The sequence below is a fragment of the Taudactylus pleione genome, unplaced genomic scaffold (genome assembly GCF_031769625.1).
Source record: "Taudactylus pleione unplaced genomic scaffold, aTauple2 ptg000016l, whole genome shotgun sequence".
NCBI classification, from domain to species: domain Eukaryota; kingdom Metazoa; phylum Chordata; class Amphibia; order Anura; family Myobatrachidae; genus Taudactylus; species Taudactylus pleione.
In genome coordinates, this window is record NW_028284418.1 from 14932028 (window position 1) to 14943081 (window position 11054).

At 44.1% G+C, this 11054-nt stretch overlaps 1 protein-coding gene across 1 annotated transcript in view; it reads right to left on the bottom strand.

The window, feature by feature from the left end:
• The window catches only part of FASN (fatty acid synthase), a 143549-nt gene extending 137985 nt beyond the window's left edge, over positions 1-5564 (bottom strand). The window contains exon 1 of the mRNA XM_088474922.1: positions 5233-5564. The gene's annotated coding sequence lies outside the window, so the exon portion shown is untranslated. The remainder of the gene's footprint in view (positions 1-5232) is intronic.
• Between the last annotated feature and the right edge of the window lie 5490 nt (positions 5565-11054).

Here is an 11054-nt window from a genome sequence, read left to right on the forward strand (position 1 = left end):
ACAGTTGGGAAGCCGACGTTCCAGATTCCGTCCATCGGCTTCCCGACTGCTTCCCGTTTATAGTGCAGGTCACCAAGATAGCCAGTTATTTATTGACCAATAACTAGGAATCTTTTGTAGTCTGGTATTTTGCTTAAATCTTCAAACCCCCAAATCTATACAATCTCCCATCATCTGTGTAGTCAGATTTGCCATAGATTCTTCTGTTTGGTTAATGGGTTTATTGACATCAATGGAGATATATGTAGCCACCATTTAAGTTGTAGTGTAGACAGAGGTATTTTACTTTTGCTTAAATCCCAACTATATAACCATGTGCAGCATCTCAGTAGTTGTCCTGGCACTAAAGATACAAAGCTTATGATGCAAGTAACAGAGAGGAAGAATACTCCTTAGTTATAACATGTCATACTTGCCAACTCTCCCTGATATAGAAGTAATATCCTTGACTCCCTGAAGAGACTTGCAAGCTCCTTGATTGCACCTTACCCCCATTATGCAGCTGTTATATACTCGGGGAAAAAAAGGAAATCAGAGATATATACAGTATACATTCAAATGAGATCATCAGTGCCGTTTCCCTGCATTGGTTATAAGCATACATGCCTACTCTCCCGGAAGTCGCGGGAGGCTCACGATTTTTCAGGTAAGCCCCCACACCCCTGTTAGAGTAGGCACTTCTCCTGCATTCCTGACCACTTCCTAGTGAAGTGGGCAGAATGGGGACAATTTTCACGGAGACCGTGGGTCCCCGAGTAGAGGCCGGGCCTAAATAACGCGATTCGACACGTCCACTTTACAACCGCGCTTATAGGTGTTGCTTTCACAATCTCCCTGAAATGCTTTTTCAAATGTAGGAAAGTATGTAACATGTATGTTGGATATGCTTACAGACATGTTAAGAGAGACTGAATAAGTTGATACATAAAGATCTATGAAAAACACTGAAAAGAAGTACAAGAGGCTTCCAATCAAAAAAGGTACTTGTAGCAGATATGGGGCCTCATTTACTAACGAGTTTTATCACCAAAACGAGTGATACATTTCACTGTGTATGATAAATGGTGCTCCAGCCAATCAGCTCCCAACTGTCAACTGTTAGAAAAATGACAGTTGGGAGCTGATTGGCTGGAGCACCATTTATCATACGCAGTGACATTTATCACTCGTTTTGGTGATAAAACTCGTTAGTAAATGGGGGCCATGGTTATTTGTTGGTATCCAGGAGCATTACATTCAACACCCTGACTATATTTACTATAGTCCTGCTTGAACAGAGGTGAATTGATCAGTGACATATAAGATATAAACCTAACAGTCACTGTGCAAGATGGACAAGCAGTTTATTACAGTGAATACTGCAAGATAAGTTGTTGTTCCTTTACTTGAAAACCAGACAAAGGGCCTGATTCACACCCACTCGCGAGCGGCTGTCCCCTCGCAAGTGGGTCGATGTTATGGACTGAGCATGCGCACGACGGAGGGAGCTCCGTCGTGCGCATGCGCCAGACGCGACGAGCGAAGGAAAGTCCTTCACTCATTGTGTCCGATCAAAGGGGGCGTGCTGTCAATGTTGATTGACAGCACGCCCCCTTTGGTAGGCGTTCCGGGGGCGTGCCTCCCTGACGGGGGCGTTCCCACGGGAACGCCTCCCGTCAAAAGCCGGCCCACTGACATCACTAGTGATGTCAGTGGGAGTGATTTTGGCTCTGATAGAGCCAAAATCACTCCGGAGCTTGCGGTTGAAAACCTCAACCGCAGGCTCCGGCTCGCAATTTCGATGGTCGCGATGGTCACGACCATCGCGACCATCAAAATGCACGCTCGTATAGCCTGTGGGTGGTGACCCACAGCTATACGAGCGTCCAGGAGGACGCTCCATTTTCATGGAGCCCGGCCCTCATTCAGAGCGTGCGCTCTGCTCAGAGCGTACGGCTCTGAATGAGGGCCAAAATCCCTAATATGCCCAGACAAAAACATCTGAATGATTGAATCTAAGCGGACTTGTGTTATTCTTGCATGAAAACAAATGTCGTGTTTCTGCAAAATCCTGAACATATAATGGTTTAGATGACTGTATTAAAAACAATAAAGAACTTATGCATCTTTGTTATTAATTTGCCCTCTTGTCATTTTAATGTACTAGAATTTCTGCTGATTCCTTCTTCCTTCCCTCCTTTGTCTTTGTCATTGAACATAAGGAGTTAACTGTAGTTAAGTGAGTTGTTTGGGACACATGCAGCAATTATGCTGAATCATTAATAATAAAAAGAACAATATTAATATGCTTTAGTACAAAATAGTATTATTTGGACAGAAGTATACTGATAGTGTTTAATTACTAGTTATAAAAAAAGAAATAAGTGACTTAAGGTATGCATTATATTATAGGCGCAGGATTAATCTACATTAACAATCATATCTTGTTCCATAATTGGGAACCACTCATTAAGAAATACAGTATTCCTTGAATATAAACAGCTAAACTGTAAAATGATATAGGTGCTGTAATGTAGACTCCTACAAACATTGTACCTTCAGGATGTGCCACACATTAAGATGAGAGGTAGACCGTAGAATAACTGAAAACATATTTTCCAAAGCTGACATAATATTTTATATAAAATCTTAAATAAGAGAGAACCTGCCATCATATGGGCACTGCAGGAGGGAGGGGGTCTACTCCTTCAAGCCCCTGACATGAACACAAAGCTTTGTTGAATTAGCAATGGGGCCCTGTTTCCCATGGTCTTACTAGGACATATAACTGTGAATAAGAATCCGGTGGAAATGCACCAAGAGAATGGGAGCTGGATTCAAGCACCTACTGTAACAGAAGGCATTTTGTGTCTCAATGCATAAGCGGCTGAACACCATCTTAGCACACACATGCTTCTAGATGCCATAGGAAAATACCTTTACTACGGAGCTACAGGCACTGACGTGATGCAGAAAAAGGATTCAGCTGAGGATTAATCGTGGCCTACAAAGCCGTTGTGTTGTGTACTGCGTAGACCTTGATTTGATGAAAGGGATGAAGTGATCACCTCATTGGGACAGGAAGTGATTGTAGGAGCATAATATGCTGTCCCCTGCAATACATTTACCATCTATGTCATCTCTCTACTATTTTAGTCTATCTGTGAGACAGTACATAAAAAACAGTATTTATGAGTTATTTTAATAAGACCTATAGCTACTATATTTAATTTTGGGAGCAGGAAACGTTTGGGCATAAGTATAATTGGGCTTCCGCGATTTACATAGACTGTATACCTGAGCTCCTGTTTCATTTCAAAGAACTGTATACAGGGCCTGATCAGATATGGGCGCTAATGCCACCACTGGAAAAGTGCTTTCCTTCCCTCAACCAGTAGGACTAAAGGGGTACATGAGTACAACAGTGGCTCTACAAGTTGGAGAAGGATGCTTCAGCTGAAACAATGACATATTGATTGAGTTCCCCTTTAAATATATGTTTTGTTTTAGTCATCATTAAATCAAGTCAGTAAACTTTATAGCAAAGAAAAAATAAATAAGTAGGAATAATTATAGAAGACTCATGTGTTCCGGATAAAATGGACCATTTTGGAAGATATGGTATATAGTGGTACAAGAAGTAATTACATCACAGTATAAAGTACGATAAATTTCACGTTATGTGATGGGTTTTTCGCGCCAATAAAATAATTCATGATAAGTTACTGCAATTGGAAAATAAAGAAGGCAATATGACATATATAGTTCACAGCACAGCATATAGTTGGACAAGGTATAAGAGCATAGAGCAGCTAGTACAGCTCTATATTATAGGACATGTAGTGTATTATAGGCCACCTAATAAGTACACAACTGCTACAAATGCAGTAAGTCAGGATAACATAAAGTACATACCCACTGGCGTTAAATTGTGCAGCTAAACTTGAGTCATGGTTTTGTTAATGATTACAAAATAAAACTGTACAAATGAAGAGGGACAAATTGGCCCTTTAATGTTCTCTTCACTTACTTTGCAATACATTATTTTGAACACTTCCTGTCCCATTTTAGTGCATCAATGCTGATGAATATTTATATTTATCACAATGGGAATGCATTGTCAACCTAACAAGATATGTTTTAACAACGATTATAAGTGTGTTTGGATTGAACAATATATCTATTCCCTCTTTAGATGCATGGTAAAAGAAAAAAAAATATTGTACAGTATCTCAAACGTACAAAAACACAATGAGGTATATATGCTTTTATGTATATTTTAACATCTAACATTTCAAATACCAGTGTGCTTGTAGCCATTCAATTAACCATTCCTGGGTCCCATTTTTGGTGTTTTAATGGTAGGTAAATATTATTTGTAACCATGGATACCATTGTTTAAACATATCAATCTTGTTGAACACTTGTAAATAGATATCAGAAGTGTTACACAAGGTGATGTATATTAACAGTCATTTTCAGATAAATGATTCATACATGTGTAATCTGATTCATACATGTGTAATCTGCACACAATCCCAAATTGTTGCAAAATCACCAATTATAAATATCCAATCCTTAATCCAAATGCATCTAATTACATGACCCCTGCAAAGCCCCAAGTGGTCCAAGTTATCCCTGCAATGAACCAGTTCTGCAACAGCGATGGTGATAGGCTATAACTCAGGTGTTTTCTAGTCGGTGACTGTGCTCTGCACACAGGCAGCAACAAGGTTATCCCACAGCACTACATAATCTGTTCTTACATAAAGCAAGGAGGTCATCTCTTATACCTCTACATTTACAGACCATTTCCACCCACAGCATGGCATGGAAGTATCAGATCACAATGCTTGCAGCCAGTGACCCTGTTCTACAAAGATGACTGAGCCCCGAAAACATTAATGTGAAGGGCCTACTTCTTACCAACCAAAGGTAATCCAAACTGCATCACAAGCACATAAAGCCACCTAGAAACCCAACAGGCGTGCCATGTGCTGGCATGCATGCCCGCCTCTAATAGCCCTGTAATTATGTATCCAACCCACCAGAGTGTGGTCCATCCCTGCCAGGAGATGGATGGAATATCGCTGCATGCGCATTGTCCTATGTGGTAGAGCTGTCTCTCTCCTCCCTCCATCTTCCTCCATTGTATATGCAGGGTAATGATGGCATGATGGAAGTATGCCCCAGTTCTCATATCTGCTGCATCACCCCTTTATAATGGAGACATGATGGAGAGGGGGCACTTACCTCTGCTGCAGAGCCTGTGCCTTGCTGGCGAGGATGACTCTCCCGGTGTCTGTAATGCCTGAGCAGGTATTATAATCCCTCCTGATGCAGCAGCAGGTTACAGCTGGCTCCTCCTCTGTCTCCCCTCCTGTGTGATCTCTTTCCTCTCCCCTCCCTGATATCTCTCCTCCTGTGTGATCTCTGTCTCCGGGTTTCCTCCTCTCGGTCTCCCTCTAGTTCTCGATCCTCAGACTATTTAAATGACAGACATCCTATGCCGGCCACGCCACATGGGCTGACAGCTTTCCCCTGCTAGCATCCAATGAGAGGGGAGGCCGGGAATCGGGGCTCGGCCGTGGGGTGATTCCACACCCCCTCCCCAAATGCGAGGAGGAGAGACGTCCAAGGATGAGAGTCATAACCTGAGGGGAAAATGCATTTGCAGAAACGTCACACATTATACAAAATATTCCCAATAAAGTGAACGCATAAAATGCACATCACACAGATCATATGACTATTATAGGAGGATATTTTGTACTGAAGAAGGAGACAATCTTCTAAACACTGCTGTATAGACCTGTCCCGCAGAGCTTGCACTCGCTCTCTAGACACATAGTTTTCTCAGAAACACAAAAAAAAAAATAGCGCAGCTAAATAACAGGGGGCACTTTTATTGCAACAAGAAGTCAGTTTCATTTCATCTGAATTAACCTTGGAAACTATGCAAATATAAGAAGGAACAGGGGATGGTGAACTGTTCAGTATTTACTATAAAGAGCATTGAAAGTCTCCCTTTGCATGTATTAGGTGATGGGGGTAGAGGTGATGTCACAGTACCCCAACTCACACATGCATTAAATGACATCTCTCATGTAGGGTCAAAAATCATCCTAATTAAAAAACACTGGAAGAGACTATGGGGCACATTTATTAATGATCACATTTGCAATGCTGGAATGTATCTTCTGGCACACGCAGGGACAGGGGCTCTGAAAGGAGCCTGTCCCTGCGATGTGCCCGATGTGCTGTCGGGGATGCTGTGCATGCCCAGTCCCGCTGACTGCACATCAGAGCCGGCCCTAGCCAAATTAGATTTTGGGTGGTGCCCCCCATAGGATCCTGAAAAAGCGTGTGGCTTCACAGAAGGGGCATGGTCTCACTGTGCTGTGGCCCCTTTTCCATTGTGCAGCGCTCCCAGCAGCCCTCACCCAGCACAGCACCCTTCTGCCAGCACAGATCACAGCACAGTACCCCTCACCCAGCACCCTGTCCCAGCACAGCACTCCTCACCCAGCACAGCACCCATCACCGCACTCCCAGCACAGCGCTAACCACTAGCCGTTGTCCAGGTGCCCCGACTGCCGCTGCCCGCTCACTGTTAGCTGCCGCTAGGCCCGATCGGAGCTATCAGCTGAGTTCCGATCGTGGACGAGGCACAGTGACTATAGCAGCTGCTATAGTCTCTGCCCAGCCAGCAGCAGGTGCCCCGGCCGTGCCTGCCCCAAACCTCTGTCGGCATTAGGTGGGCTTGGGTGCCCCTAGGTATTCCAAATGCCCTAGGCATCTGCTTAGTTTGTGCACATGCACAGCTGCCATTGCTGGGGGATGGTTCCTATGGAACCCCGATAAGTTTGCGATGTGCAGCCCATTGGCTGCAATAAGCTAATGCCATCTCCAGATGGCATTAGCTGTGGAGGCCAATATCCGGCATGCACCACATTCCGGATGTTGGTAAATCTGGCAGCATCACATCCCCCATTGAAACCTATGGGGGATGAGGCTGCCTGCGGGAATGGAGGGATCGCAGCAGGTATCAGAGATATCTGCTACGGTTCCTCCTTCATACATGGGGGTGATACTAAATATTTGTGGTTACCCCTTGCAAAATCTGCATTAAGTGCAAAACCGAGGTTTACCATGCAGGGTAGCCGGCAGTAACTGAATAGCTCAGGGCAGATTTGCAACTGTGCAGTAAGTCCTGCATCTAATTGAATCTGCCCTTTATTGTTAGAAGTCGGAGAGTGATAAAAGATCAGATCGGTCTTTGAGATTTAGCAGTAGGCAAGAGGCCGTCATTCCCCTATATAGAAAATTAGTTGGGCCCACCACAGAGTCTTCTGCTCCGTTTTGGATACTTAGGGGCCTATTTATCAAGGGTTTTTTTTTCATAAAATTATGTAGAAACTGCAGTTTCTGCATAATTTAATGAATTATTGCTATGTACGAACAGCCTAATGCAGAAGATTTCACAGACATCTCCTGCAAAAGGCTAATTGTCGCTGCAGACGGCAGTCCCCATTATTATCAAGGAGAGTACGACTCAGAGTCAGGGCCATCTCTTCCATTAGGCTTGTTGGGCAGTTGCCCAAGGGCCCGAAGCTTGTAGGGGGCCACCAACCCGCCCCCCTGCAGCTGCGGCCAGTTGGTAAATTTGAGTCTCTCTGCAAGTGTGGGAGGTTTGGTGGGCATGCGGGAGGGTTTAATTTTATTGACCATTTCAATGGGTGGGTAGGAGCCCCAGACATAAAGCTCAATAGTTCTAACCTTTAAAATGGTAAACAAAGGTAATTACTCTAGTACAAGTTTAGTGTTTTTGCTGTGCAGATAACATTATGAAATATCTACACTTATGATGCAGTCAGTACGAGTTTCATTTTGCTATTAGCTATTTACTTACTGTACATATGAAGCATCCCACTGTGGGGTCATGCCCTGGTAATCTCTATATACTGCACTGATGCTGCTGCTGCTGCTGCTGGCTACTTTGTGTGGTTAAAGCGATAGTATCCAGGAGCAGTCTAAAAAATACATTCTATCAACAGAAAAAAAACAACTAAAGTTTAGGTTCCTGAGAAGAAGAATTAATCAGCCCATATGTGCAGCAGTTTGGGCAGATAATTTGGCTGTTTTATACCAAATAGGCCCCAAATTACTGTTTGTGCACCAACTGTACTGAATTGGTATTTAATTTTGATGAAATGTTGATCAGGACTTCTATATGCAGGTTGGTAAATTACCTTGATCTACCACTGTGTTTAGATCAGTTTGACATTACTAATCTGGTTGCTCGATATTCAGTATACTGATTGGAACTGTAGATTATGATATATGGGTAACTTTGAAGGTTGTTTCTATTGGAAATCTTGAGAACTATGATGAGGAAATCAGCATTACAGTTCCTATAAAAGAGGATCTTTTTTATGATGTTAGAAACCAATACTCCCCAGCTATTCAAGGTCTGATTATCAATCTGTGGAATGACACCATCGGAGGGGGTGACAGAAAAATAGCAGAGTCTTTAGACTACAACAATTGATATATTATCTGTGTTGACTTGTACAATTGTGTTATGCCATTATAATGACTTGTTCTCAAAAAGTAACTTCTGTCATTATGTACAATTTGTTTATGTCTCAAGGCATTTCCTACTTTGTACACTGTTTTGCATTTTGTAATCTTTTCGGTATTCCCCAATAATATGACCTTTTTGTCAAAATAGCAAAGATTCTCAACTATTTTGGTGTCACCCAGCAACAGTGATACTGTGCAGGGAGTTGGGAGAGGCTGGGGGCTGCCCAGCAGTTCCCGGAGCACTGGACAAGAGCCAGCATGGCAAGAACGTGGCATGAGGCCATGCCAACAAGTACAAAGTGGTGCAATGGGTGACATGACCCCTGTGATGCCACTGGCACACACTCTGATCCTCTGATCCGGAACCCTCACTTCACATCTTCTGCAGCTACTATGTAGCATTCCTGGAACCAATGCATCCACTGGATACAACAAGACCAGGCACAGTATCTTCAAGTATATGACTGTGGCCTATGTTCCCGGCAGGAAGTGCCCCCAACGTTAGGTGCTAACTGCATGCATTGCTGATGTTCACGTAGTTGGCCAATGTCGTACTGATTGTTACCGCATGGAGACGCAGCACGAATTTAGGCGCAGGGAGCGTGGATGTTAGTAGGTGTTCCTGGGAGGTAATGGGGGGGGGTGGTTAGGTAGATGCGGGCGTGTCGCAAAGCTGTTCACATAGGTTGGCATGGTCAGAAACTGTACCTGCAATAGGGCTGGTGCAAGTTTTGATGGTGTGTCTAACGCACTGAGATGGATTTGCACAGGCACAAGGCATCTCAGTTTAAATAAATCGTCCATGGCCTTAGCAAAAGACGCAGGTGCAGTTACCGTGTCTTCGCCTGACTCAGAATCAGCCCCTATTGGAGTCACAGAGAATGACTACAGATACTACTAGTCAGAGCAACAATTTGTTACCCCAAAAAAAGATACAGAAAAACATATATTGCATCTGGTAATCTGCCCTCTTTCCTGGTCTGGCTGGCTTCAAAGGACCTCAGTTTACCCATCAGCCCCTCTGCAGCACGGACCTAGGTCAGCTATAGGGCATAGAATGCAGTTGCCTTATTATACAAAGTTCATGAAATATAATTTCTGGTGATTATTTCTGGGCCATACTTACCTACTCTCCCAAAATGGTTGGGAGCCTCCCGAAAATCGTGTGGCGTCTCCCAGAACCGGCCGCCAGCGGCCCGCACCCCCCGTTGCCGCCCGTGCTCCCCCCGTGACTGCCCACTTACAGTGCAGAAGTGGGTAGTTTGGGGAACCAATGATGCGATTCGTGCTGAAATGAGTCTTCGTAGCCCCTCCCCCGCTTTACAGTGCCTATATTATTGGCTCTGTACAGTGGAGGGCGGGGCCACAATGAAGCGATTAAGCCACCACTCCTCCTGTACCGCCCACCTGCTGTGAGTAGAGAGTCGATCTGGCTGCCCCCTCCCGGAGGTAAGTATGTTCTGTGGCTATTCGCTACAACCAGCTATTTTTGGGGGGATTCTCAACATAGAAAATATGCTCACAAAACTGTCAAAGTAATACTTAATAAAAAGGAATCTGAATATAATTTCCGAGGACACTTTGCTTTGGAGCAAGTGCATCTATTCTAAGCTTGTCACACGCTGTAAACAAAGGTTGTCAGATTATCTCTTTAATAAGGGACACATATGAATTACAGAGGGTCTGTGGCTGATTAAAACCAGGTGCAATGGAGACTTGGGGTTATTTTTACTAAAGTGCAGGTTTACAGAAGTGGGGGTGTTGCCCATAGCAACCAATCAGATTCTAACTATTATCTTCTAGAGCAGGGATGTGGAACCTCAGGCCCGGGGGCCATATAAGGCCCCTGGAATCATTTGGTCTGGCCCTCTGAGCTTTTTTTCTGCTAGCCTCATCTGGCTAGCAGGGTGCCTAGAATGGCCCCCTGCAGCCAGAATCTATGCAGCAGTGCTACCTGGAGCATCCTTAGGACGCTTCAGACGGTCACACCGCTGCCCTTACAGTTCCATAGAGCATCCTCAGGATGCTCCGGGCATTGGTGTAATCACCGGTGATTGTGACCCTGCCCCCGTGTGACGTCACATGGAGGGGGTGTGGCCTGCACCAGGCCCGCTAATTATGTTATATATATCAATACGGCACTCGGCAGAAAAACGGTGCCCCACCCCTGTTCTAGATGGAACTAGATTAAAGATAAGTAGAATCTGATTGGTTACTATAGCCAACACCTTCTATAAACCTGCACTTTAGTTAATAAGTTAGCCAGCCACATAATCTGTGTAATTCTTAAATTTCTCTTTTAAAGGGGATGAGGTGGCAACTGACAACAACAGAATAGCCACAGCTATGGTAAGCTCACTAGTGTCTCAATCCTTGAACTGTAAGGTCACTTAAACCTTAAACATAGATCTACTAAGCTTCAGAAAGAGATAAAGAGTGAGGGGGAGATGTACTAAGCCTTGGAGAGAGATAAAGTGGAGTGAGATACA